General features: G+C 45.8%; 1 protein-coding gene across 2 annotated transcripts in view; it reads right to left on the bottom strand.

Moving 5' to 3' along the window:
- LOC126299438 (carnosine N-methyltransferase-like) overlaps positions 1-26,190 on the bottom strand; it is a 686,336-nt gene that overhangs the window by 305,771 nt on the left and 354,375 nt on the right. The window lies entirely within an intron of this gene.

Here is a 26,190-nt window from a genome sequence, read left to right as displayed (position 1 = left end):
TAGCTGTTTCTGAACTATTCTGGGAGGCAGCCCAACAGCTAACACAAATTTACGTTATGAGAGATAATTAATACTTGCAGTAATGGAATTAAAGCATGAATTCTTGTTGGAGCTAAATTTGGTGCCATGAAAAGTCTTCCTCGCAACGTATTACTGTATATATAATTTTCTGTGGTTGCCGATCATACAGTCCATCCACTAATTCTTGATAATTAGCGTACTAAGATGTCTTGCCGGATGGGACAAATTACTGCCTCTTCTTATGACTGCAGGCGAAAGTCATGACTTTTATTATCACACATATCATTCATTACACATATTGTTGACACATAAGTAAAAATTACACGTCCTTTTTGTATGAGATCTAAAATCTGAGGCTACTGTTATTATTACCTCAAGGCTTTCAACACACTTCCCTGGGATGCACCTGATGTTACTTCTACATTTGTCGATGATGCTCCATCCAAAATAATTTGCTGCATCCTCGCTAACAAAAGATCAGCAATACAGTCACAAATTTCACATGATTCCCCATACTATCGTACTTTTGATAACAAGTGTAGGTACCGAGTCAAATGCTTTTCGGAAATCGAGGAATAATACATCTACCTGAATCGATTTATTCATTGCTTTCAGTATGCCATATGAGAAAAGTGCAAGTTGGGCTTTACGTGATCCACAGTTTCGAAACTCGTTCTGGTTGGCATGCACCAAGTCATTCTCTTCGAGATACCTCAGTATGTTTGAGCTCACAGCGTGTTCTAATTTTCTACAACAAACGAATGGCAAGGATACTGGATGGTAGTTTTGTGATCACCTCTGCTATCCCTTCATGTAGATGGGTATGACCTACGCTTCGTTCCAGCTACAGAAGGCTGCTTTTTGTTCGAGGAATTTACGATAGATTATAGTTAACTGAGGGGTTAACTCAGCCACAAATTGGGTTTACGATCTGATATGGATTCCATCGGGGATAGGGGCTTTGTTCAATTTTAACGAGTGAGTAAATCCTTTACAGGATGAAAATGTTAAGCACACAGTTTCTCGTAAGATGGATGGTATTGCTTCAAACCGAATTGTACAATTGCGTGGAATCACGTTTCCGGTTGTTAGTGTTACACTTCAGCATGGAAATAATCCGTTTGGGTATAAGAAATACAATTAACGCTAGATAATTAATATTCGTTTGAATGAGACAGTCATTTGGCTTCTATGAGGTCCGATTTCAACAAAGCTGGCAGTTTTCTCTTTCGATTTTCTACGAGTTACTTTCTGTTTTGATTACATTGCTTATTACATATTTAGTAATATCTTCCAGATGTTTTAAGACGTAATATAAGCTAATTGATTTGCAGTACTTATTACTGTACTGTACTTCATTTTTATGTAATACACGTCGTGTGTGAACATTAACATTTTTGTAAAAATATTTTAAATTTTGATGCAGTTTAGCAGCTATCTCTCTCCATGCTTCGGCCTTCTTCAAAATGTTGTTACAATCTGGATTGCCTGTATCGTTGCAGAAGCCGCACTCCCTCACTTGTTCTATAAGTTTCCATCATTTGCACTGTGTGCACTACACGCAGGACTCCAATGCTGGCTGAGGCGTCAGTGTAACAAATATGCCTTCAGTAGAACACAGCCGTCGACCGTGGAGTCAGATCTGTATTTTGAGACAGGCTGGAGCTCGCAGCGTCGGCTGGCCCGTTGCCGTCGCAACAAATCTGTCCTTTGCTTGAGCGACACGATGCAGTAACACTAATTTTCAATGACGTCGCCACTCCTTAAGTTGACCTATTTAAACGTTTTCCACTGTGACCTGTGCTGCGAGATGTATCACCCTCTAACAGCTATATTAAATAACTAACAGGTCTGTAAAAACTGCATTACTAAACACAAGGAGAAGAGTGTATCTGAGAGAAACCCTGATAAGTCCATTCACTCTAGAAGCATGTGCAGTTATAAGGCGGAGTTCGTGTTCCTGTATAGAAAATAGATGCATTTTGGTGGGGGTGTGGCGTGTTTTAATACTGTTGCAAAGATTGAATATGCATGTGTAACTAAAAATTTCATTGGCATGAAAACTTCCATATTTGCTCTTTTCCATCCTTTTACTGAAAAATTCGTGAAGTTTTGTAGATCCCACCAGTAACTAGAACCTTCGGGGATACTGAACGAGGCATTAACGAAAGCAAAGCGCTTTTTTAAACATTACTTGTAAACTTGATGAGCAATGAACTGTTACTGTGCTGCACAATACTATTTGTGAATGAACCCTAGCAAATTATCAGGAGGGATGAAGCTTTCAAACACAGTGCTGCTACCTCCACAAACATGGTAAGTAACTACTCTTTATCTCCTTACATATACATGAGTACAATGATATTTTAGAAGAAAATAGTCACCTGCATCTGAAACAAGAGTATTTAGTAACACTCTACAAGAAATAGAAATCAGTAAGTCTTTGAATTCTCAAAATTCATTAGATATGCGGAACTGACATATTGAAATTTGGCGTTTGCCATTGTTGTTGACATCAGCTTCCATGTGAGGTGTGAAATCTAAGTCGTGTTGAAGCCAGCAGTTGTGTGTGTGGTTTCCTGAGAACACTTGCGACTTCGACATCAAAATGCTATACGGATAAGTGCAATGCTCGATAGATCAATTCAACAAATTACAATAATCTCCAAAGCTTGGACATATGTTTTGCAATGGAAACACCGTCAGAACCAGACAACAAATTACACTCCTGGCGATTAAAATTGCTACACCACGAAGATGACGTGCTACAGACGCGAAATTTAACCAACTGAAGAACATGCTATGATATGCAAATTATTAACTTTTCAGAGCATTCACACAAAGTTGGCGCCAGTGCCGACACCTACAATGTGCTGACAAGAGGAAAGTTTCCAGCCGATTTCTCATACACAAACCGCAGTTGACTGTCGTTGCCCGGTGAAACGTTGTTGTGATGCATCGTGTAAGGAGGAGAAATGCGTACCATCACGTTTCCGACTTTCATAAAGGTCGGATTGTAGCCTATGGTGATTATCGTATCGCGACACTGCTGCTTGCGTTGGTCTAGATCTAATGACTGTTAGTAGAATATGGAATCGGTGGGTTCAGGAAGATAATACGGAACGCCGTGCTGGATCCCTATGGCCTCGTAGCACTATTAGTCGAGATGACAGGCATCTCATCCGTTTGGCTGTAACGGTTCGTGCAGGCACGTCTCGATCCCTGAGACAACAGATGGGGACGTTTGCAAGATGACAACCATCTGCACGAACAGTTCGACGACGTTTGCAGCAGCATGGACTATCAGCTCGGAGACCATGGCTGCGGTTACCCCTGACGCTGCAACACAGACTGGCGTGCCTGCGAACCTGGATGCACAAATGGAAAAAAGTCATTTTTTCGGATGAATCCAGGTTCTGTTTAGGGCATCATGATGGTCGTATCCGTGTTTGGCGACATCGCGGTGAACACACATTGGAAGCGTGTATTCGTTATCGCCATACTGGCGTATCACCCGACGTGATGGTATGTTGTGCCACTGCTTCCAAGTCTCGGTCACCTCTTGTTCGCATTGATGGTACTTTGAACAGTGGACGTTACATTTCAGATGTGTTACGACCCGTGGCTCTACCCTTCATTCGATCCCCGCAAAACCCTACATTTCAGCAGGATAATGCATGACCACATGTTGCAGGTCCTGTACGGGCCTTTCTGGATAAAGAAAAAGTTCGACTGCTGCCCTGGCCAGCACATTCTCCAGATCTCTCACCAATTGAAAATGTCTGGTCAATGGTGGCCGAGCAACTAGCTCGTCACAATACGCCAGTCAATACTCTTGATGAACTGTGGTATCGTGTTGAAGCTGCATGGGCAGCTGTACCTGTACACGCTATCCAAGCTCTGTTTGACTCAATGTCCAGGCGTATCAAGGCCGTTATTATGGCCAGAGGTGGTTGTTCTGGATACTGATTTCTCAGGATCTATGCACACAAATTGCGTGAAAATGTAATCACATGTTAGTTCTGGTATAATATATTTGTCCAATGAATACCCGTTTATCATCTGCATTTCTTCTTGGTGTAGCAATTTTAATGGCCAGTAGTGTTGATATACAGATAACTAACTATATTTGTTTCTGTGTATCGTAGCACGCCTAGATTTATTTCAGGAGGAAGTCGAGCTGTTACTATGACACACAAAAACATACTCTAATATTTAACTTTCATACATTCCCTGTCCTCTTGAATAACAATATATATTTCCTTACTGTCGCCGAGTACAAGAATATTGTTTATGGCTTGAGTAGTACAGATGAACAGTTATATATGAATTTGTCTTTAAACTCAGATACAAAATTCTGACTAATAATACAAGCGCTGCCGGTTCTAAACTATGTTTGTGATACAGTCTTCACTGACGATCACAGACTGGAGCGAGGGCGCTGCACTCTGACGCAAGTAGTCTTCCGATGGCTGTGGCGGCGTAGGGAACCTCTTAAGGGCATGCCTCAGCCGACGTCTCTCATTTGCGGCTGCATCTGGCGGCAACTGCCTTTAGTTTGCGGCGTTGTCGTGTGTACCAACTGTAAGATGAGACCTCACTCTTCCGACGACATCACATTTTTTATTTGTGGCTGAACACATCCTGTTTCCTTAAATAATGTAACTATCCGGCGAACGGTCCTGACACTTGGATGATGTCATCCAGGATACCAAGCAGCATACATAGCACACGCCCATTGGGCATTTAGATCACAATAGCCATACATCAACACGATATCGACCTTTTCCGCGATTGGTAAATGGTCCATTTTTTTCCCTTTACTGTCATTTAAACACCTTTACATAAGGTGGGCTGGCAGCAGCATACTACGCTGCTCTTCAGCCACAAGTTTAACAATTGAATAAACAATGGAGACACAGAATAGACAGAACAAAATTGTGGGGCAAAAACAGTAGACACATAAACAAAGAACACGTAGCTGTTCACACACGAAGACACCGAAAGAAACTGTTGGCACTGCACATGGTCACTGATGAATTAGACGGTACAGGTGAACGAAGGAGCATGACGGCGAAAAACACTAAAGCACAAACATGATGGCACACACACAATAAACTGATGGCGATGATCTCCGGCACGCGAATGTCCACTGAGTTTGTGCGAGTCTGGGGACCTGCCAAGAGGGGAGGAAGGTGGTGGGGGTGGGAGAGGGGAGAGCAGGGATGCCAATGGCAGGGGGGATGGGGGGAGGAATGAAGGGAGGAGGGGGTAGGGGAAGCCTGGGAAAGGAGGGGGAGGAAGGGAGGGTGGAGGGATGGTTGGTTGGTTGGTTGAAGATTAAAGGGACCAAACTGCATAGATCATCGGTCCCTTGTTTCATAAACACACAGAGCACAGTGAAACCATCCATTTGTCATTCGAAGCACAAGATAAAAATTCCAAGGGAAGAAAATCCCTACGGTCAATAATAAAGAAACATGGAAAACGGAGCACAGCAACAAAAACAACATAGAGAAGAAAGGCAGAAAGAATTAAAACTGTACAGCAGAGGATCGTGGCTGGCTGATCACGAAAATAATAGGATGAGCCAGCCACTCTGCAACACGTTAAAACCTCCAGCATAAAAGATTAGTATGGAGTCGAATTACAACACAAAACTAATTAAAAGATACAGCTGAAAAGAGGGTGATGTAATAAAATTAAATTTACCTATAGAAGCTGCTTGAGCGAATAAAACGTAAAAACCGATCTGCCATAGTTACATTGTCAGCTAAAAGAGATGATAAATCACCCTGGAGATTAAAAGCACTCCTGAGAGCGGTTAAAAGAGGACATTCCAACAACAGATGGGCCACCGTCATGGTTGCACCAGAGCGCCAATGAGGGGGGTCCTCTCGACGCAGCAGATGACCATGCGTCAGCCAAGAGTGACCAATGCGGAGCCTACAGAGAATAACAGAATCCCTGCGAGAGGCTAGCATGGAGGAACCCCAAACGGTCGTCGTCTCCTTTACTCGCCACAGCTTGTTGGGTGCAGACAGAGTGCGTCATTCGTCTGCCCACATCCAAAAGACCCAACGGCGTAACACCGATCAGAGATCAGTTGCTGGGAGGCCTATCTCCAATGGCAGTTTGCGGGTGGCTTCTTTAGCTAACTTGTCGGCGAGTTCGTTTCCCGCGATTCCAACGTGTCCCGGGGTCCATATGAACACCACTGAACGTCCACACTGTTCAAGAGCATGAACGGACTCCTGGGTGGCAACAACAATGGGATCGCGGTCCTCTGGTTTGGAGCCGAGTGGAAGGCTTAAACCAGAGGCTCAGACGATTCTGCGGAGAGCTGGGGTGCAAATTTCTCGACCTCCGCTATCGGGTGGAGAAATGTAGGGTCCCCCTGAATAGGTCAGGCGTGCACTACACGCCGGAAGCGGCTACGAGGGTAGCGGAGTACGTGTGGAGTGCACATGGGGTTTTTTTAGGTTAGAGAATTCGCTCCCTAGGCCCGACAAGACGCATCCTGAGACGCGGAAAGGCAGGAGTAGGCAAAATGCAACAAGGAATAACAATATTAATGTGCTTATAGTAAACTGCAGGAGCGTCTATAGAAATGTCCCAGAACTGCTCTCATTAATAAACGGTCAAAATGCCCATATAGTACTAGGAACAGAAAGTTGGCTGAAACCAGACGTAACAGTAATGAAATCCTAAACTCGGACTGGAATGTATACCGCAGAGACAGGCTGGACAGTGAAGGGGGAGGCGTGTTTATAGCGATAAGACGTGCAATAGTATCGAAGGAAATTGACGGAGATTCGAATTGTGAAATGATTTGGGTGAAGGTCACGGTTAAAGCAGGCTCAGACATGGTAATTGGATGTCTCTATAGGCCCCCGGGCTCAGCAGCTGTTGTGGCTCAGCACCTGAAGAATAATTTGGAAAATATTTCGAGTAGATTTCCCCACCATGTTATAGTTCTGGGTGGAGATTTTAATTTGCCGGATATAGACTGGGAGACTCAGACGTTCATAACGGGTGGCAGGGACAAAGAATCCAGTGAAATATTTTTAAGTGCTTTATCTGAAAACTACCTTGAGCAGTTAAACAGAAAACCGACTCGTGGCGATAACATATTAGACCTTCTGGTGACAAACAGACCCGAACTATTTGAATCAGTTAATGCAGAACAGGGAATCAGCGATCATAAAGCGGTTACTGCATCGATGATTTCAGCCGTAAATAGAAATATTAAAAAAGGTAGGAAGATTTTTCTGTTTAGCAAAAGTGACAAAAAGCAGATTTCAGAGTACTTGGTGGCTCAACACAAAAGTTTTGTCTCAAGTACAGACAGTGTTGAGGATCAGTGGACAAAGTTCAAAACCATGGTACAATATGCGTTAGAAGAGTATGTGCCAAGCAAGATCGTAAGAGATGGGAAAGACCCACCGTGGTACAACAACCGAGTTAGAAAACTGCTGCGGAAGCAAAGCGAACTTCACAGCAAACATAAACATAGCCAAAGCCTTGCAGACAAACAAAAATTACGCGAAGCGAAATGCAGTGTGAGGAGGGCTATGCGAGAGGCTTTCAATGAATTCGAAAGTAAAGTTCTATGTACTGACTTGGCAGAAAATCCCAAGAAATTTTGGTATTATGTCAAAGCGGTAGGTGGATCAAAACAAAATGTCCAGACACTCTGTGACCAAAATGGTACTGAAACAGAGGATGACAGACTAAAGGCCGAATTACTAAATGTCTTCTTCCAAAGCTGTTTCACAGAGGAAGACTGCACTGTGCTTCCTTCTCTAGATTGTCGCACAGTTGACAAAATGGTAGATATCGAAGTAGACGACAGAGGGATAGAGAAACAATTAAAATCGCTCAAAAGAGGAAAGGCCGCTGGTCCTGATGGAATACCAGTTCGATTTTACACAGAGTACGCGAAGGAACTTGCCCCCCTTCTTGCAGCGGTGTACCGTAGGTCTCTAGAAGAGCGAAGCGTTCCAAAGGATTGGAAAAGGGCACAGGTCATCCCCGTTTTCAAGAAGGGACGTCGAACAGATGTGCAGAACTATAGACCTATATCTCTAACGTCGATTAGTTGTAGAATTTTGGAACACGTATTATGTTCGAGTATAATGTCTTTTCTGGAGACTAGAAATCTACTCTGTAGGAATCAGCATGGGTTTCGAAAAAGACGGTCGTGTGAAACCCAGCTCTCGCTATTCGTCCACGAGACTCAGAGGGCCTTAGACACGGGTTCACAGGTAGATGCCGTGTTTCTTGACTTCCGCAAGGCGTTTAGCACAGTTCCCCACAGTCGTTTAATGAACAAAGTAAGAGCATACGAACTATCAGATCAATTGTGTGATTGGATTGAGGAGTTCCTAGATAACAGAACGCAGCATGTCATTCTCAATGGAGAGAAGTCTTCCGAAGTAAGAGTGATTTCAGGTGTGCCGCAGGGGAGTGTCATAGGACAGTTGCTATTCACAATATACATAAATGACCTGTTGGATGACATCGGAAGTTCACTGAGGCTTTTTGCAGATGATGCTGTGGTGTATCGAGAGGTTGCAACAATGGAAAATTGTACTGAAATGCAGGAGGATCTGCAGCGAATTGACGCATGGTGCATGGAATGGCAATTGAATCTCAATGTAGACAAGTGTAATGTGATGCGAATACATAGAAAGATAGGTCCCTTATCATTTAGCTACAAAATAGCAGGTCAGCAACTGGAAGCAGTTAATTCCATAAATTATCTGGGAGTACTCATTAGGAGTGATTCAAAATGGAATGATCATATAAAGTTGATCGTCGGTAAAGCAGATGCCAGACTGAAATTCATTGGAAGAATCCTAAGGAAATGCAATCTGACAACAAAGGAAGTAGGTTACAGTACGCTTGTTCACCCAATGCTTGAATACTGCTCAGCAGTGTGGGATCCGCACCAGGTAGGGTTGATAGAAGAGATAGAGAAGATCCAACGGAGAGCAGCGCGCTTCGTTACAGGATCATTTAGTAATTGCGAAAGCGTTACGGAGGATAAACTCCAGTGGAAGACTGCAGGAGAGACGCTCAGTAGCTCGGTACGGGCTTTTGTTAAAGTTTCGAGAACATACCTTCACCGAAGAGTCAAGCAGTATAATGCTCCCTCCTACGTATATCTCGCGAAGAGACCATGAGGATAAAATCAGAGAGATTAGAGTCCACACAGAAGCATACCGACAATCCTTCTTTGAATAGAGGGGAGAACCGATAGAGGTACTCAGGGTGCCCTCCGCCACACACCGTCGGGTGGCTTGCGGAGTATGGATGTAGATGTAGATGTAGCACTGGTAAAGAGCTTGCAGACTACTGAGCGAGTCACTGCAAATGACAAAAGACTCTCCAGTGCTGGTACGAATATGCTGAAGGGCACGAAAAATGGCTGTTAGCTCTGAGGTGTAAATACTACAGCCTTCCGGCAAGGAGCGCTGGTCTACATAGTCCGCATGAGCATAAGCATACCCCACACGGCCATCAACCATCGAGCCATCTGTATAGATAGCCTCCGAGTCGCAGGATGCGTCGAGGAGAGCAAGAAATTGGCGGCACAAGACTGCAGGAGGAAACGAATCCTTCTGCCAATGTGAGAGGTCCAGCCGAAGTTATGGCCGACGAATACACCAAGGTGCTGTATGTGGGTGGACCTGAAAAGCAGATGGAAGAGGCATAGACTCGAGTTCACTAAGGAGTGACCGAACACGGATCCCAATGGTATGGCCTGATCGCGGCCGCCGGTGTGGGATATGGACTGCCGCATGAGAGAAAAGGGGACGATAGTTAGAGTGACAGGGCGAACAACAGATGTAGGCAACATAGTTGGCTAAGAGTTGTTGACGCCGAATGTGGAGCGGAGGAACACCAGCCTCAGCAAGTAGGCTATTAACAGGACTGGTGCGGAATGATCCTGTCACCTGTCGAACCCCACAGTGGTGAACGGGGTTCGGCAGTTGCAACGCTGAGGGCGACGCTGAGCCATACACCACACTCCCATAATACAGCCGGGACAGCACAAGGGCTTTGTAGAGCTGCAGCAACGTGTTACGATCTGCAACCCAAGTTGTGTTGCTGAGGCAGCGGAGGGCATTCAGATGCTGCCAGCACTGACGCTTGAGCTGACGAATATGTGGAAGCCAAGTAAGCTGGGCATCGAACAGCAATCACAGAAAACGGTAAGTGTCAACAACCCTGAGCATGGCATCCTGAAGATAAAGCTCAGGGTGGGGATGGACAGTTCAACGCCGACAAAAGTGCATAACACAAGTCTTCACAGGAGAAAACTGAAACCCATGGGCTAGGGCCCACACCTGCGCCTTGCGTATGGCTCCCTGCAACCTACATTCTGCAACATTTATGGTGGAGCAGCTGAAAAAGATGCAGAAATCGTCAGCATATAACGTCGGTGAGACACAACCCTACTGCTGCTGCAAGGCCATTAATGGCCACAAGGAAAAGAGGCACGCTCAATACAGAGCCCTGTGGAATGCAGTTCTCCTGGATATAAAGTGAACTATGGGATGTGCCAATTAAAACGCGGAATGTCCAAACAGATAAAAAATTCTGAATAAAAATGGGGAGAGAGCCCCAGAAACCCCACCCGTGCAACGTGGCGAGAATATGATACCGCCACGTCGTGTCATATGCTCTGGAGAGGTCGAAAAAGATGGAGATGAGGTGTTGGCGCCTGGAAAAAGCAGTGCGGATTGCAGACTCAAGGAAGACCAAAGTATCGGCGGTGGAACGGCCCTGACGGAAACCGCTCAGACACGGAGTGAGAAGAACCCCAGACTCGAGCAGCCACCACAGCCATCGACTCACCATACGTTCCAGTAGCTTGCAGAGAGTATTTGTCAAGCTGATGGGCCGACAGCTATCCACATTAAGCGGGTCCTTACCAGGCTTCAGCACCAGAATGATGGTACTCTCTCGCCACTGCAACGGAAAGACACCATCGCCCCATATACTGTTGAAGATGGCAAGAACACACCGCTGACAGTCCGGAGACAGGTGTTTGAGCATTTGATTGTGGATGCCATCTGGCCCAGATGCTGTATCGGGGCACTGTGCCAGGGCGCTTTGGAGTTCCCACAAATTAAACGGGGTGTTATACACTTCAGGGTGGCGAGAAGCAAAAGAAAGCCGTTTGCATTCCTCCCGGCATTTTAGGGCATGAAACGCGGGCGGGTATTTTCCCAATGCAGACGCCCGAACATAGTGCTGCGCGAAATGCTCGGCGATTGCATCGGCATCGGTGGATAGCGCCCCATTGATGGTAAGCCCTGGGACACCTGTAGAGTGCTGCAATCCAAAGATGCGCCGAATCTTCATCCACACCTGGGAGGGTGAGGTACGGGAACCAATGGTGGAAACGTACCTCTCCCAGCACTCCTGTTTCCGCCTTTTGATGAGCCGCCGGGCCTGAGCATGGAGACGTTTGAATAAAATGAGGTTCTCCAAAGAAAGGTGCCGCTTATGATGCTGAAGAGCCCGCCGACGTTCTTTAATGTCTTCAGCTACCTCCGGAGACCACCAAGGCACTGTCTTTCGCTGGAGGCACCCTAAAGACCGAGGAATGGTACGTTCCGCAGCGGAAACAATCGCTGCAGTCAGTGTCTCAACCGCCACATCGATGGTACCGTGGGGGAGAGATTCAACAGTGGCAGCAGAGGAGAACGTTTCCCAGTTTGCCTTGCTAAATGCCCATCTAGGCAAGCGTTCATGGGAGCGATGCTGGGGTTGTGAAAGGAAGATGGAAAAATGGTCACTACCACACAAGTCGTCATGGACCCTCCAGTGGACCGATGGTACAAGCTCTGGGCTGCACAACGACAGATCTATGGCTGAGAACATGCCATGCGCCACACTGAAATGAGTGGCGGCGCCAGTGTTTAACAGGCAGAGGTCGAGTTGGGAGAGGAGATTCTCGACCTCTCTGCCTCGGCCAGTAACCTTCATTCCACCCCACAGGCGATTGTGGGCGTTAAAATGCCCCAGGAGAAGAAAAGGCGTGGGGAGTTGGATGACAAGTGCAGCCAATTCGGTCAGGGAGACTGTACCACCTGGAGGGAGACAGACACTGCAGACGGTTATGTCCTGGGTAGTCCTTACGAGGACAGCTACAGCTTCCAATGATGTTTGAAGGGGCACAGGAGCACTATATACAGAGGTAAGGACATACACACAGGCTCCACCTGACACACTGTTGTAAGTGCTACGGTTGCAGTAATAACCCCTGTATCCACAAACGACAGGGGTTCGCATTGCCGGGAACCAGGTTTCCTGGAGGGCAATGCAGAAAGCCGGTGTCATGCTTAGAAGCAGTCGTAGCTCAGGGAGATGGCTAAAATAACCGCCACAATTCCACTGGAGGATTGTACAAAGCGTGTCCTGTAGGGGCATTAAGGCACTGAAAAAGCAAATTACCTCACAGAGTCACATGCTACCACCGACTGAGTGACTGACGTCGCAATTGCCATCGTTTCTGAGACGGCGAGATCATAGTCATCAGGGGATGCAAAGAGCTCGACCTCATCCTTAGAGGCTGAGCTGACAGGAAGCGGTGGCGCGGAAACCACTGGGTCCTTAGGCTTCTTGGAGAGCTTCCTCTTCTCTCTCTTGTCTTTGGGAGGAGGGTTTGCATGCTGGGAAGGCTTTCCTGACGCATTGTCAGGAACAGAGGAAGAGCGTGAAGCCCTGCGACCAGCAGCTGGTGGCTTCCTCAGCCTTCCCTTGGAAGGGACTCCACCAAGGGACCCCTTCTGAAAGAGTGAGGCCTGAGGAGGCTGTTGCCTCCTCGGCTGAGCAACCGGAGGAGGCTGTTGCCTCTCCAGCTGAGCAGCCGGAGGAGGCTCGTGTCTCTCCGTCTGAGAGGTGGAGAGGGATGTCCCCAGTTGTTCAAGGTCCACTGCTCCCAAATCGGGTGTTTTGGGAGCAGTGGAAGAGAGTGTGGCCCCTACTAGCAGTGGGGCAGACGTAACTTAACTTTTCTGTGGGCCAATTGAGAAGGGAGTCTTTGCAGGAACCGGTGGCAGCAGAGTTGCAGCAGCATAACTCCTCAACATAGATGTGGGATTGAGCCATTCCAGCTTCTTCCTTGCCTCTTGGTAAGTTAAACGGTCCAGGGTCTTAATTTCTTGTATCTTCCGCTCTCTTTGGTAGACTGCACAGTCTGGCGATCAGGGAGAATGATGCTCCCCACAGTTAACGCAGGTGGGAGGCAGAGCACATGGAGCATTAGAATGCGGTGGTCGTCCACAATCATGACACGTGATGAAGGCACCAGTAGCGACCCTATTATCCTTGGGCCCCCTAAAGACACGACGGACAAAGTGCACACCTCGTCGTGCCAGGTTCTCCCATAGCTCATCATCAGACTGGAGCAGAAGATCTTTATGAAAAATAATGCCCTGGACCAAATTTATGGACTTATGAGGAGTGACGGTAATGGGAATGTCACCGAGCTTCTCACAGGCGATTAATGCCCGGGACTGTGAAGATGAAACTGCCTGTATCAGAATGTTCCTGCTCCGCATTTTGGAAAGAGACGCCACCTCCCCAAACTTATCTTCGAGATTGTGCACAAAGAAAAGAGGCTTAGTTCCCAAAAACGAATCCCCATCAGTTCTGCTGCACACAAGGTATCGCGGTGAATACGCCTCCTGTCTGTCCGCAGCCCTACATTCCTCCCATGCTGTGGCTGGGGAAGGGAACGATTTCGGGTTATATGTCACAGCGTTAAATTCCACCTTACCACGCTTAGAGACATTGGAGGTTGGGCAACCACCAGAGTGAGATTTCACCCACTTCATTGCGGGGCATCCGCCCCGATGCCACCCACTCCAACCAGGGTCTCTAAGCACGGGCGCCACCCAGCCACATCAAAGGCCACCTGGCAGGATGGCCGTTGCCGGGAGTCCTGATGCCCCAGAGAGACGGGCACCTACTCCTTGGCTTACGTGGGGAGGTGTCAGCTCAGGCATCGGCAGTACAATCCCTGTGTTGCCAGGGGGCTACAACCTAGAGGGTACATGACATCCCCACCACAACAGGCTGGCTACTGTGCTGGATTTCGGGTGCCATGGGAAGTCCAGTGGGTGCAGATAGTGACGCACTGTGTCCTTCCCCAAAAGGCTCATACTTCTGTTCAATTTAGAAAAATGGAGGTCAAACCCCAATGGGTACCATCACATTAAAGGCCAAAGACAGTTGACACTCCTCTTAGTCGCCTCTTACGACAGAAAGGAATACCACGGGGCTATTCCTACCCCCGGACCCGCAGGGGGAGATGGCTTGCAGGAACGCTGGCTGACTGGCAGAAATGCCGCTGCTCCTGCTGCCACTGGCTACGACCGCTGATGCTGCTGCTGGTTGGCTGGCTGGCTGGCTGGCAGGAAAGCCGCTGCCGCTTCTGCTGCTGCTGCTGGCAGGAACCACTGCTGCTGGCAGGAACCACTGTTGCTGGCAGGAACCACTGCTGCTGCTGCTGCTGCTACTGCTGCTGCTGGCTGGAACCGCTGCGGCTGCTGCTGCTGCCACTGGCTGCGACCGCTGATGCTGCTGCTGGCTGGCAGAAATGCCACTGCCGCTTCTGCTGCTGCTGCTGGCTGGAACCGCTTCTGCTGCTGCTGCTGCTGCTGCTGCTGCTGGCTGGCTGGCATGAACGCTGGCTGGCTGCCTGCAATGCTTGCTGGCTGCCAGGAACGCCGCTGCCGCTGCTGGTGATGCTGCACGCTGGATGGCTGGCTGGCTGGCAGGAACGCTGGCTGGCTGGCAGAAATGCTGGCTGGCTGGCAGGATCGCCGTTGCCGCCGCCACCGCCGCCGCCGCTGCTGCTGCTAGCTGGCACCGCCGCTGCTGCTGCTGCTGCTGCTGGCTGTAACCTCTGCTGCTACTGCTGCTGCTGGCTGGCTGGCTGACTGGCTGGCTAGCTGGCAGGAACGCTGTCAGGAACGCCGCTGGCGCTGCTGCTGCTGGCTGGAACCGCTGCTGCTGCTGCCGCTGGCTGGGACCGCTGCTGCTGCTGTGGCTGGTAGTGGTGGTGGTGGTGGTGGTGGTGTGGTGGTGGTGGTGGTGGCAGCTAGGACCCCTGCTGGCTCCTGGCTGCTGTCTGCTGGCGGGGACCACTGCTGGTGGGGACTGCTGCTGGCCACTGGCTGCTGGCAGGGACCGGTGCTGGCGGGGACCCCTGCGGGCGAGGACCGCTGCTGGCCACTGGGGAGGACCGCTGCTGGCGGGGACCGTTGCTGGCTGTGGGTTGCGGGCTGCGGACGAGGACTGCTGCTGGCTGCTGGCGGGGACCGCTGCGGGCTGCGGGTGAGGACTGCTGCTGGCTGCCGGCGGGGTCTACTGCTGGCTGCTGGCAGGGACCGCTGCTGGCTGGGCTGCTGCACGTCGAAAGCTAGCTGGCTGCAACCTGCAACACCTATCGCTTCGATTGGTACCGTAATAGCACAATCGAAGGGCTGTATTCAAACGAATTACCGCTGGAGATTTTAACACAGATAATGTATCACGAATTAAATACCGTCCACACTGGCGGAATGTTACGTGATACCGTAGTTATACATTTGTGACTATTACAGCGCCATCTGTCCCAATGCGAAAACAATGGTCCAGCTTGAACATTCATCTTTCTCTACATATTACACGAATATGTAATAAAAAATTGGGATTCCTATTTAGAAAAACGCTGTTTATATCCGTTTTACCTATTGCAGCGCCATCTAGCGGGCCAACCAAAGCGCTATCTGGTTTCCCCCTTCAAGCTAGGCGAGTTTCGTTCTTAGTAGTTTTTTCGTTTGATGCTTATATCGTGAGATATTTGGCCCGGTCACTATCAATGGACCACACTGTATAAATCAGTGAAAATGACTGTAAGTAGTTACAATTATGCGAAAATCAGTTCCCTGCATATTAACAGCAAACAATGTCTCACTAGAGGCTTGATTACATCTGAATGTACCGCTAACACACTGGAAGAAACCTCAAATGGAACTGGACGATGCTTGGGAAGAGCTACAAGCCTTCATAATCTGCACAGTTATCACATGCAACGTAAAGCAGTGCAAGACTCATGAAGTAACACAATGAATAAAGCAGCCCTCGTTGCGCATCAAAGCCTACAAATTGTGAGCTGCTAAGCGAAACGACAGTGCTAAGGCGAAAAGAAAACGTACTTAGAACTCAGCGAACATGCGCCACAACACGCAAGTCTGCAGACTTGCGCCGTATGTAAATTGCAGAGATGGCGGAAGAAAAGGCAGTCACGGTCGCTTCCTAGATCAGGACATATGGAGACGGCTTCCGCACACCAAGTCCCGAAGCAGACCGTCCTCTCAACCTAACTCTCTACTTCTCGAAAAATTCAACATGGATGGGGGGGGGGGGGGGGGGTCTTCCAGGCAATGCTACACTGACCAGCAAGACTTTGCGGTGGCGCGGTTCCTTGCGTCCCTTTACGACGAACCTGCACCTACCTGTGAACATTGTCTCAGCATATCATCAGTAGGGAAGCAAAACGAAACCTACTGTACTTTGACGGGAGGCAGGCTGCCATTAAAGGCACTAAGCTACGTTTCGGGAGAAAATTTTCACACAAAATGAAAGGTTGGAAATTTTGTCCTTTATTAATATATCCTGAAATTTCTATATACCCATCGGATTAATTATGCCGTCACTTTACAACACTTTTGATGTATGAAACACTGCTAGATCCGGCAACTTATCATTTCCATTGGAACTACTACTTCACCCGTCCGAACTGTTTCATGGTTAGGCTCTGACTCTAGAGGTGGCAAAAAATAACGTAACTGATAGAAATAACCGGTTACAGAAAAGTAACGGTTACTGCGATAACTGTTCCTCTGATACAGGCAGTTATTTCAATAACTGTCTAATGTCAACAGTGCCTCGCGCCATCTGTTGACGCTTGGCCGTCAACTCATCAGAGATCTGGCTAGGAATGAAGGAGAGGGTAGACCATTTGGAAGGCGTTCTATAGGCCATGGTAATGACTGTGAGACTGCGCGCCATCTGTTGATAAGAACTGTGTGCTATATTGTGCGCCTTCGTTAATTTTAGCACAGACAATTAAATAAAGTTAATGTCCGAGCGGTGGCTGATAGGAGCTGCAGTACAGGCATTAAAAAGTACGGTCGTTCCCTTGAGCCACCGCCTCATATGTCAATTTAGCTTGGACCCGTAGTATAAAGAGAGATACCATAAGGAATTCGAGCGACTATGGAAATAACTGTCAGAGATCGGTATTTTTGGCTGGCAGTTATCGTTATTGGCTCACAGTTCTCGCTCTCTGGCAGCTATTGGGCTACCATTACAGGTAACATGGAAGTCGGTAACGGAATAACTGTGTGTCTGTGTTCCTGACACAGTAGTGATGGGCTAAACTGCGATTTTCCGATATCAGTGACTTCTGTGAATGCTACTTTTCAGTGTCTGTTATTCTTAACTGTGATTTGTCGCAGTTAAGAGTCGCAGTTAAGGAACCTAGGTCGTGTATCTCTCCGCCACTGCTACTTCTGCGATTTCTGTGACTCCTGCGATTTCTGCGACTTAGCACCCTATGAAAAACTAACATCTGCCCACACAGAAAACTGCACCTCAACAAACCTGTCATTAGTAAGTATGTTTTACGGTTGTTCTTTCATTGGCTTTAATTATGTATTAAAGAAACAACTGTGAAAATATTAATAGTGTAATTAATATGTAAGTAGCCATACAGTACCATAATACACTCCTGGAAATTGGAATAAGAACACCGTGAATTCATTGTTCCAGGAAGGGGAAACTTTATTGACACATTCCTGGGGTCAGATACATTACATGATCACACTGACAGAACCACAGGCACATAGACACAGGCAACAGAGCATGCACAATGTCGGCACTAGTACAGTGTATATCCACCTTTCGCAGCAATGCAGGCTGCTATTCTCCCATGGAGACGATCGTAGAGATGCTGGATGTAGTCCTGTGGAACGGCTTGCCATGCCATTTCCACCTGGCGCCTCAGTTGGACCAGCGTTCGTACTGGACGTGCAGACCGCGTGAGACGACGCTTCATCCAGTCCCAAACATGCTCAATGGGGGACAGATTCGGAGATCTTGCTGGCCAGGGTAGTTGACTTACAACTTCTAGAGCACGTTAGGTGGCACAGGATACATTTGGACATGCATTGTCCTGTTGGAACAGCAAGTTCCCTTGCCGGTCTAGGAATGGTAGAACGATGGGTTCGATGACGGTTTGGATGTACCGTGCACTATTCAGTGTCCCCTCGACGATCACCAGAGGTGTACGTCCAGTGTAGGAGATCGCTCCCCACACCATGATGCCGGGTGTTGGCCCTGTGTGCCTCGGTCGTATGCAGTCCTGATTGTGGCGCTCACCTGCACGGCGCCAAACACGCATACGACCATCATTGGCACCAAGGCAGAAGCGACTCTCATCGCTGAAGACGACACGTCTCCATTCGTCCCTCCATTCACGCCTGTCGCGACACCACTGGAGGCGGGCTGCACGATGTTGGGGCGTGAGCGGAAGACGGCCTAACGGTGTGCGGGACCGTAGCCCAGCTTCATGGAGACGGTTGCGAATGGTCCTCGCCGATACCCCAGGAGCAACAGTGTCCCTAATTTGCTGGGAAGTGGCGGTGCGCTCCCCTACGGCACTGTGTAGGATCCTACGGTCTTGGCGTGCATCCGTGCGTCGCTGCGGTCCGGTCCCAGGTCGACGGGCACGTGCACCTTCCGCCGAGCACTGGCGACAACATCGATGTACTGTGGAGACCTCACGCCCCACGTGTTGAGCAATTCGGCGGTACGTCCACCCAGCCTCCTGCATGCTCACATACGCAAGTATGGTGGGTCTGACACACCGGTGTCAATGTGTTCTTTTTTCCATTTCCAGCAGTGTAGTTCGTGTTTACAAAATGAATTCTAAATATTGTTCTGTTCACAGGTACCCGAACTACATTTCAGTCACCCAGTAAAGTGATAACACAAAATATCATTGTCAATAGCTCTGCAGAAATTGCCACTGCTCTTTAGACCGTTTTCGTCATGGAGTTAATTACTTCAGTGAGATCATTCTCGCAAATGTGAAATATTCCCCATTGAGTGGCTTTCATTACAGCAAATATTAGCAATGTACTCTGTCAATTATATTGCTTGTAATTAGTGACAGCAAAAGCTGTTTAATAGTCCTTGTGATTTTGCAGACACAGTTCTGACTCTGATTATTGGTTTCTGCGCGTATCTATTCACATCGAGGCTGTTGAGAGAGACTCGTGAAGATTCAGGACAGCTCTTAGAGGCTTTGCAGTTTAAAAGTGACATAATTGGGAAATAAGTGTGCAGATGTGTGATTAAACTGTGTTTTATTGAAGTTGTGCGATTTTAAAGGAATAATAAATGTTAAATACAGTGAGTCAATAATGAGAATATCATTTTCCACGTGCCAAGCCGTCCTATACCTGTAAATTTTCCGCCACTTATTTATTGGTAAACACTTGTTGAAGAGTGAGATGCCTCCACCTCCCCACCGTCTGTCGTCCGAATTTTGGTGTGACACTGACCTGTAACATAGCCCGAGGTCTAAAATATGCATTTTGAGGCTGTTTATATGAAAGTGGGAAGTACACATCTTCCAGTTAAATCAGGAATAGTTTAAGTGCATTACTTGAAAGTAATACAGGAAAAGCTTACTTATCTAGGTGGTTGTAGTGTCGGAAAAAATATCTTGTGTCTGAAGTTGCCATGTAGAACACCATGTGTAAAACTTTTCTCCCGAGTCCTGAACTGTGTCGGAACAAAAGTGAGGCATTCATATGACTCAATAATACTGTTTTCATTTCACTACACTTATACAGATGTCTGAGTTCTGTTGTGTTAACATTGCAAAGTCCTGTAGGCATGTGGAGTATTAACCAAAACGGTCATATTAGAAGCAGAATCAAACACATTTGTTACGTTACTTGATATTTTCAGGAGAAAAAGGCAATGTTGCTTTTTATTAATTATAATACATTCAGAGTCACAGCTGTGTTTGACCAACCATAACTGATGCTGAATGTGCATGTCGTCATATAATATGAAGGGCTTATTTCAATAGTGGTACAAGTCCATTACCTCCACTTTTCTGACTATAATGCTTCTGAAGTTAATGATCCAAACAAACATAAATAAAGGTTTCAAATAACTTCCGTGAATTCAGCCAGGTAACACTTTCAGCGACCGCCGATATTTCGGCGGGAGAACACCCCGCCATTTTCAAGGCAAACTGCAACGGATATATGGTGTAAATGCAAATTTAATACCTCGGTTCTCAAACAGAAGCAGGAAAGATAACACACACACACACACACACACACACACACACACACACACACACACACACACACACACTCTCTCTCTCTCTCTCTCTCTCTCTCTCTCTCTCTCTCTCTCTCTGAACACTAGTGCCACCAAAGATGACCAAAGTCAGAGCTATCAATAGTGAGACTATGAATTCGCAGGTGAGGCAGCATTGACTCTGGCTCTCTGTTTTTTGACAAGGGAGAGAGCCGGATTCCAAACAGAGTTTAAACAGAAACCTCCATCCCTGTTAACGAGGTTGCTCACTAATTTAATCTCAACTGCCAACCTAATAACACTGTCCCAATAGCTGGATGTGCATGCCAATATCTTGGTGTTGTTATACAACATGGGGTGATCAGTATCCAAGCAATGTTCGGCAATAGCAGATCTATTTGGCTGCTGTAATCATGTGTGCCATTTATGCTCAGTAAATTGGTCCTCCACGGTTCTGATAGTTTGGCCAATATATGCCATGCTGCAGCTACAAGGAATACGATATACACCCGCCTTACGCATTCCAAGATCATCCTTAACGGAACTCAAAAGCGCTCTAATTTTAGATGGAGGTCGGAAAACAAATTTCACATCGTATTTCCGTAAAATAGGACCGATCTTGTTGGACGTGTTTCCTACATAAGGCAAAAAGGCAGTAGACTTAGGTGTTGACTCAGAATTATCATCAATCACCCGATGTACAGTTGGTCGATAGTGCAACGCAAGTTCAATCTGTCTATCACTATAACCATTTTGACAAAATGAAACTTCAAGATGGGACAGCTCAGCTGGCAAAGTCTCAGCGCCAGAAATGACATCTTGCACCACATCACATTGTCACACACTGTCAGATGCTTTTCCTGGGTCAACAAATCCAATGACGTGTCTCAATTTTTGTTAAGCCTTGCCTTCATTATGATGTGCAAAGTGAAAACTGTCTCCCTTATACACATATACAAAGTAATATAGAAGCAATTCTTCTGATTTAGAGAGTGAATAGACAAGCACTAGTCATAACTGGTTGTTAGTATACTTCGCATACAAAGGCTGCACTAGCTGCTTCTGCCTGTTCATGAAAACCTGACTTGCTCAACATCCCTGAAAGCTTGTGTTATTGACAGGTTTTATGGAACATGGCGTGTGACTGAATGACCAGTCTATTGACATCTCACTGTCCTTTGTAAAATTTGTATAGATAGAGAGCTTATAGTCCAGTTCACAACACAAAATGGCTTGTGCCACGGCTTGGGTACACATATTTCATCAATATTTTACAAATATCTGAGAATACGTTACAAATACAACAGGTGTTGTCCTTGTGCAAATTCCTTTGCCATGGAAAAAATCTCCATGACTTTAATTGAATCTTACTCATAATTTTGACTTCAGTTATTTGCCTTGCATATTCATGTAACCTTTCTACAACAAGTAATATGCAGCAGTTCCGTATCTGAAATTTATACTGGTAAGATACATTCACAGAATACTGACAATGCTTTTATTGGTATGTTTACAAACACTACCATTTATCTTACAAAACCATCTCACCATCTATGGTGGAGGGGTGCTTTGGCTTCAGCTGTAAAGTCCACACATGTAACGAATACGACAGTTGCAGTAATGATGAAACTATGGTGTAGTCTCAATGCTAACAATGGTAGTTTATGTCACAATTGCAAATTCAGCTAATTTGTACATAATTTTGCAAGTTTCTTGTGACCTTACTTTGGTGATATGAAACTTTTAATTTCTTTTTTAAATGTAAATTTAATCTCTACACATCAATCTTTTGGGAATGAAAATTTCTCTGACTTTCTAGTCAGGAGCAATCTATTCTTCAGCAGGAAAGAGCCTGTCTGGCTGCTGCTTGTTGTTGTTTTTATATTAATTACCCATCACATTCCCACTTTTGCTTCCAACTTTGTTCTAGAATTTCACTGAAATAACAACTGGTACATCATCAATATGTGCGAACAAACCACCTGCTTCACTGTCCTCTTCCAGCAGGGTTATGTAGGATTTGACAGTTAATTGACAAGAATTGGACAGCAGATAGAACCTTGTGGACACCATTTTGTTATCTTTAGCTGCCCAACTTCCCACTCAACAGTTCATTCTATACAGTTGTAGGGTAGATTGTTGAAAGGGCTTAACTGGACAAACTTCCCAGGTCGCCAGACATTATCAAAGGCATCTACAATGTCCACCATTATAGCAACTGCATAATTGTTAGTGATGTCATCCAGCGAGCATGCAGTGATATCTACTGCATCATCGACAGAGCTGTGCTTTCTAAAGTCTGATTGATATTGGTGCAGCACATCGAGCTCTGCATGCAGACATGTGGAAATCTCTCCTGGACTTCTGCTATAGTACTCACGGTATAGGGTCTACAGGTCTTCAAATTTTAAACATATTCATCATCTCCTTTTTTTCTCATTATGATTCACACTATTTTCCAAATTTCAAGAATGCACCAGAGTACAAGTGGACCATTAAAAAAAAAGGGGTCAAAAGAGGCACCATTTGCAGAGCTACACACCACGAGATATCTGGATAAATACTATCATGCACACAATTGGGCCACTTGTATTCACATCAACATAGAAAATGTGTAACTACTGTCCTCTGGCATTGAAACTGGAATTTACAATGTTGTTACAAAAGTCAAAGAGATTTAAATAGCTAATATTGACAAGCTTCCACTGGCTCACTGGCCTCCTGAGGAATTGACCTCCTCCCCACCCCCCTCCCTTTCCCCGCCCAGCTCTCTACTTGGGAGATTTCAAAAGTCACTGTACAATGTGTAACTGCAATGTCAGTGACCAGAATGGCCTTGCACTACCTGATTGGATGGAGGAAAACAGCCTATGTATCATATTTGATGCATAGGATAAGGGAACTTTCAGATCAGCAGCCTAGACTCAAATCTAGCTTTCTGCATCTCAACACAGAATAAAAATATCCAAACAGTAAGCAAATCCAGAATGGTACTATCAGATTTCCCACACAGCCAATATTGCCCAGTAATATATGAAAAAAGCATACAAATCCTGGAGAACCTATACATCCCATAACCTAGACAGAACTTCCAAAAGGCAAATTGGGAACAGTTTTCATAAGAACTTGACAAGGTTGTAAGACAGATCCCACCAACACCTAAAAATTACAACAGATTCACAGGCACAGTGATTGCAACAGCAAAAAAGAATATACCATGTGGGTACTACAAAGAATACATTCCAGGATGGAGCAAAGACTATGTTGAACATTTTGAAACCTACATAAAGAATGGTGATGCAGACATAGCCAATGAACTGCTACAGAAATTGGACAATGCACAAAGAAACAGAACGATTAAGACAACTATTGAAATACATTTTTTTTAAAAAATCTAACAGGCAACCACGGAGCTTACTGAAGAAGTTCAGTGGAAGCAAACCACCTGTCAAAGTAACTTGTCCAGTATCACCTGATGAGATAGCAAGTAGAACTGTGTCACTATCTAGAGCACCACAAGACAAATATCAAACACAAAAATTTAAAAAGGAATACAGACATACACAACAAGTAACATCATAAGAAACTGAGTACTCTCTGACCTTTGTCATTGAAGAACTGTAAGTGGCTTTCAGTGATATTAAAATGGGTAAGGTGACTGGTTTTGATTGGATGCACCCTGAATTCTTAAATCAGTGTGGGAAGGAAATAAAGAAATGGCTGATAAAATTTTACTCATGCATACTAACATTGGATTGCCTGCCAAAAACTTTTAAGATTACTACACCAATGACAATGCTGAAAGCAAAAAGCTACCACCTAATAGCTTTTCTCAGCAGCTGTACAAACCCCTTAAACAGCTGCTTTTGAATAGGATGGGTTCACAAATCCTAGAAGTTATCCCACTGGAACAGGAAGGTTTCAGATCAAACAGGAGTTGTACAGACCAGGTTTTGAACCTAACCATGCACACTGAGGCTCATATTCTAAATAAAAAACGTAGTGGTAGCTTCTGCAGACCTAACAGCTGCCTATGACATTGTGTGTGAAGAAGGGCTTCTACACTAATTAATAAAAGTAGACCCATCCTGAACCACACTGAGAATTATCGACAACATGGTTTCAGATAGAAACTGCCAGGTGATTAATAACATAGCCAAACATAGGAAGCTATATAATGGGCTGTCTCAATGATCAGTACAAGCAGCGATCATTTTTAACCACTACATCTCTGATCTGCTTGAAACACAGTCAAGGGAACTCAGCTATGCTGATAATATGACTCTAGCTGTCCAGAACAAGCAGATAAAAGATGCTGAAAACATTCTCACTGCTGATTTAAATAAAATGCAAGGGTATTTCACTAAATGGAGGCTAATACTGCATCCCAACAAGATCAATGTAGAATATTTTAATTTGAACAACAAAATGGTGAGATAAAAGCTGAACATTCACATGATCAACACTGAACTCCCCTATCAGCAACAACCAAAGTGCTTGACAGTTACTCTAGATAGGACCTTATCAATCAAACACATCTTGAAAATGTGTCCCATAAAATAAGATCACATAATAATCTGATTCAGAGGCTACACAGCACTAACTGGGGAACGTCAATGGATACACTATGAACCTCTGCACTTGCTTTAGTTGAACTCTGCAGCTGAGTACTGTGCACTAGTGTGGTTAACCAGCCAGCATGTAAAGATGGTGGACATCCAGCTCAGCGCTGCTACGAACATTATAAGTGGATGTATACAGACTACCGCACTATATTGACTTCCAACAATTACCCATATAGTTGCACCTTCCCTTTGGAGACAGGAAGTTTTGGTGAAGGAATATATAAAATCAATGAATAATTCACTACTTTCCATCCACAAAGATGCCCCAATTTTGGCAAAACTCAGCTTCACTCTAGAAACATTCCTCTGAGAGTGGACCAACAACTGGTAGCTATTAATTTTAGCAGAGATACTAAATGGCATGAGAGCTTCAGTGAAAGTCCCTCGCCCAATAACAGTGATCATGTCAAACCAGTAGAAAAACCTAAGGGTTTTGAACTTCCATGGCAGATGCTGTAAAGCCTACACAGACTTTGAACGAGACATGGAACATGTGCAAACAATCTCCACAAGTGGGGAAAGCTACCCACTTCTATCTGTAACTGGGGGGCTCCAAGTCAAACTGTCCAACACACCACCCCGGACCGTGAACTAAGAGCCTATCTCGGTAACCTAGTTGACTTCCTTATCACCACATCATCCTGCCTTCAATGCAACACCAATCTGTAAATCAGAATATGAAGATACAAGTTACGCAATTTACTTACTACGAAGTTATGTTCTGTTTTATTGTATTCTACGTCTTATCTATTTTTATCTTATTTCATTCTGCATCCTTCATTGACGTATTTTTAGTGCAGCTTATCACTGATCATATGACCAGAATAAACCATGTGTGTAGCACACGATATGCTGAAAAATACTGTTATCAGGATCTACAGATTCATAGAGTTGGCTGAGGCTACCTCTTCCTCCATACGATTAAGGACAGTACCAATGTTATGATATTCTATGTACATTTTCATTTGAAGCTAGATGTATTTGTCATTATCTGCGGCAATAGCGTCATTTGGAAGAAGTGTCAGCAGAAGGCTCTCCGCTGACCCCCCAAACCCTTACTGATCTTAGAGTTGAAATGTGTGGTATATTTTACATGCCACAATGCTGCACAGGGTAGCCGCGCGGTCTAGGG

The sequence above is a fragment of the Schistocerca gregaria genome, chromosome X, assembly GCF_023897955.1.
Source record: "Schistocerca gregaria isolate iqSchGreg1 chromosome X, iqSchGreg1.2, whole genome shotgun sequence".
NCBI classification, from domain to species: Eukaryota; Metazoa; Arthropoda; class Insecta; order Orthoptera; family Acrididae; genus Schistocerca; species Schistocerca gregaria.
Note: the sequence above shows the minus strand (reverse complement) of the source record. Positions and strands in the feature narration are given on the sequence as shown.